This window comes from Poecilia formosa, unplaced genomic scaffold (assembly GCF_000485575.1).
Source record: "Poecilia formosa unplaced genomic scaffold, Poecilia_formosa-5.1.2 Scaffold572, whole genome shotgun sequence".
Lineage (NCBI taxonomy): Eukaryota > Metazoa > Chordata > Actinopteri > Cyprinodontiformes > Poeciliidae > Poecilia > Poecilia formosa.
This window is the reverse complement of record NW_006800511.1, coordinates 115,165-118,581: the sequence shown is the minus strand read 5'-3', so window position 1 is coordinate 118,581 and position 3,417 is coordinate 115,165. Positions and strand designations below refer to the sequence as shown.

The following is a 3,417-nucleotide window of genomic DNA, read 5'->3' as shown; positions in this document are numbered from 1 at the left end:
AGATCCAATGAGAATCTAAAACATGACGACAGCAGTTTTTATCGGGAGTTTCTGTTAAATGCAGGAAGCAACCCGAATCAGAAACATGAGTGGGGAAACGCTAAGAAAACAAGGAGGTTAGCTGGAGTTAAAATGAAAAATAAAATATTTTTTATGTTTCTTGGAGCAGCAGAGTCAGAAAAAGCTGAAACTAAAGCAGAAGCTCCAAGCAAACAAAGTGAACAGGAGTCCCAGATGAATCCAGGGAGCTGCCACCAGGACCTGCATTGTTTCATAAAGCAGCTCCATCATTAACGCGGCTCCACCCGAGGCCTGCAGCCGCGCCGCCGCCATCCCTCACTCTGTCCACAGTCATCGCCGCTCTTTATTTGCTGCCTTTATTTATCCGGCCGCCTCCTGTAAGCATTGTTTACCCTGCTGGCGCTGTCCTTGGACTTCCATACGTCTCGGAAATGGATAATACCTGCCACTATCTAATTTGCAGCATCCCGCCCCGTCCCCTCCGTGGTTCTGTTGGCTCTCGCAGCGCAGGCAGGTCCGTTTGGGTCCGTTTGGACCCAGAGATAACGGATATCTGACCCTGTCGCTGCGGATGAACGAGATTAGAGAAAACCAGCAGAGATACGCAGCAGGACCAGGAGAGGTCTCCACGGACACGCAGTGTGTGTGTGTGTGTAGGTGTGTGTGCGTGTGTGTGTGTGTGTGTTTCTCCGGGCTATTAGCCAAACCAACAGATCAAACCGTTTATCAAAGAGAGTCTGGACTGACCACAGGGAGGAGTTTAGTTTATTAGTTTGCTTCAAACATGCCTGGAAAACAAACAGCAATAATCTGGCTTATTAAGACAGTCAGAAAAGAAAACATGGATCATTCTTCAAACTCGTATCTTCATGTTATTAACTCATTTACAAAATGTCAAAGTTTAAAAAATATTATTGGAAAAGGAAATATTTAGCTTCAAATATGCTAAATAAATATTTAACTAAATATTTAGTTAGCAGCTCAGAGCTAAATATTGATCTAATGTGCATGTTCACATGGTAGCGGAAGTGGACTATCAAAATAAAAGCTGTGTCTTGACTGAATGCTGATCTGTTGCTAAATGTCTGGATTGTCTTAAAAACAGAGTTTCCTCGTTTTCAGCTGAAATGTTGAACAAGAAAAGAAAAGATGATGAAGAGGAGACATGAAGCAGTTCGACAGCGGGAGATTATTAGGAGGGCTGGAAGACCAAGCTTTTATTTTGGTAGTACACTTCCTGTTATTGGCAAGTGAATTTAGATATTAGCTAAATATTTAGTTAGCAAGCCAAATAGCTTGACATTTATAAATGACTGAATAAGCAGGTGGAAATATGACTTTGAGAAATGAGCTCCTCCTTTTCTCTTCTGCTAAATAAGAGCAGAAGTTAATTTTTCACTCTGTAGCTTTGCAGTGTTTCCCTCCAGTCTCTGTAATGGGAAAGAAATGAGTATAAATAAAAACCAAAGCTGTCGTCGTCTCATCATGGTGGATCCGTCTGCAGTCGTTTGTTTGGTTTTAAACTTCTATTAAAAATATTCAGTTTCTTTTCTTTTAAACTGGGTGATATTTGGTCATCCCTGTTTTTCAGTTTCCCTCCTCAGACAGAAAAACTAAATATTTTAACAGTTTGAGGATCTCAGATCATTCTTCTTCTGGGTTTATTGCCACCATCCCAGTCTGAAAATATCTTTTGCAGATTTACAGGCAGCAGACATTTTTGTTGTCTGCAAATAAAACGGATTCATTTTGTTGGATAGGTGCAGTGTGAATAATTCAGGGCCCCACAGTGGCCCCTGAGGGGCCTCATCTGCAGATTACTGCCTGTTTCTGAGCCAGATCTTCATCCAGTTTCCTCATCACATCATTCAGATCCAACTGATGGAACAGCGACTGGATCAGTATAATTAGTTATTCCTTCAACCAGATCAATTAATGACGTCGCTGTTGATCCTCACCTGGCTTCCTGCTGTGTGCATCAATGGATCCGTCTCACCTGGCAGTGAGCAGCAAACAGGAACATCCTGTCACTGTGAACTGCTGTCAGATTCTCCAGGTGAAAAGCAAAACTTCAGGCTCTAAGCTGCAGGTCTATGGAGATGGATGGAAACATGTTGGAATATTACTGTTTAGCTTTGATGAATGTGGGTAAATAATTTACTGTGTGTGTGTGTGTGTGTGTGTGTGTGTGTGTGTGTGTGTCCTGAATAATGCATGGTTTCCGTCAGATATATGAACTATTTAATCATGAGCTGTATTCTTTAACACAAACAGCTTTGTAGGTTTTTATTTTGGTTTTTAAAACGGATTTCTCTGTGCTGGTGAGGCAGAAAGCTGAGAAAATGGCTGCCCATACCTGTTGTCTTCTCTTCCTGCATCGACCATCAGGAACTCCAGTTTACCTGGAACACCTGGAGAACCGACCGACCAGCCGCTACAGCCTCAAACACAAGCATCTTTTTATTTCTACAGATGCTGAAATATTAATGGTGTGTGTTTTATTTACGCTGTTTGTGTCAAACTCCAGTTTTCCTTCTGGTCCTTGTCCTGCTGAAGAGTTTCCCGCCGCGGCGGCCGCTGACGTCACGCTTCAGTCGGCATTCCTGATGAGCGGCGCAGCTTCCGGTCGGTTTTCTCTGCTTTCCTTCCCGTCCAAACGTCTCCACAATCCGCTTTACTTCTCTGAACGACGCAGTGACAGCTGGATGCCGGCCGGCGACGCTAGCAGTAAGAGCTGCTGCCACAATGGAGACGAAGACCTGAGGGGTCCAAATGGTTCCGACCGGCCCAAAACCTGCCAGACAGTCACAAAGGACAGTCCATAAATCTGTTTACAAGCAGGCAGGCAGTAAATCCTCATCAAATATGTTGGTCAATGTTTCATTTATTATGGTTTAAAACCAACAGAAAGTCTAGAATTAAAGAAACTCGGTATGTAGCAGGTTATTATTTGTTTTGTAAGTTAGTTATTTTTTATTAGAACCTGTTTGAAGTGAGTATTTCCTATTGCCGTTGAACGCACCTGACGCAGCGTGGTCACGCAGCCTGATGCGTGCAGGTGGAGGCTATGCGCCGGGCTAGCAGGAGGTAAGACATGCTACTGTCGGGAAGACGTTTTTATGGGTTAACTCATCTTTCACAAGTTTTATATTTATATCTGTGTTTGAAGAGAAATGTCTGTTATTTGACCGTTTCATGTCATGTGAGCCGAAGTTGGATTTTATTTAAATTTACAAGTTAATACGAGTTCCTGTGTTACAGTTATGAAACTGTTATGTTGGCTTGATTTCACGCAGTTGTGGCGGGTTTTTCTGTTTGATTTGGGTATTTTTTCTTTATTTTGGATGTTTTTTCCTTGCAAAGTGAGACGTTTTGGGCCAGACTGCGTGGAGTGGC

At 42.8% G+C, this 3,417-nt stretch overlaps 1 long non-coding RNA gene across 1 annotated transcript; it reads right to left on the bottom strand.

Annotated features, from left to right (window-relative positions):
• Positions 1-766: 766 nt before the first annotated feature.
• On the bottom strand, positions 767-3,117 carry LOC103129717 (uncharacterized). The gene is made up of 3 exons (XR_475109.2): positions 2,378-3,117; positions 1,980-2,112; positions 767-1,899 (listed from the first exon to the last, which is right to left on the bottom strand). It is a non-coding gene; the product is annotated as an uncharacterized LOC103129717 (long non-coding RNA).
• Positions 3,118-3,417: the final 300 nt, after the last annotated feature.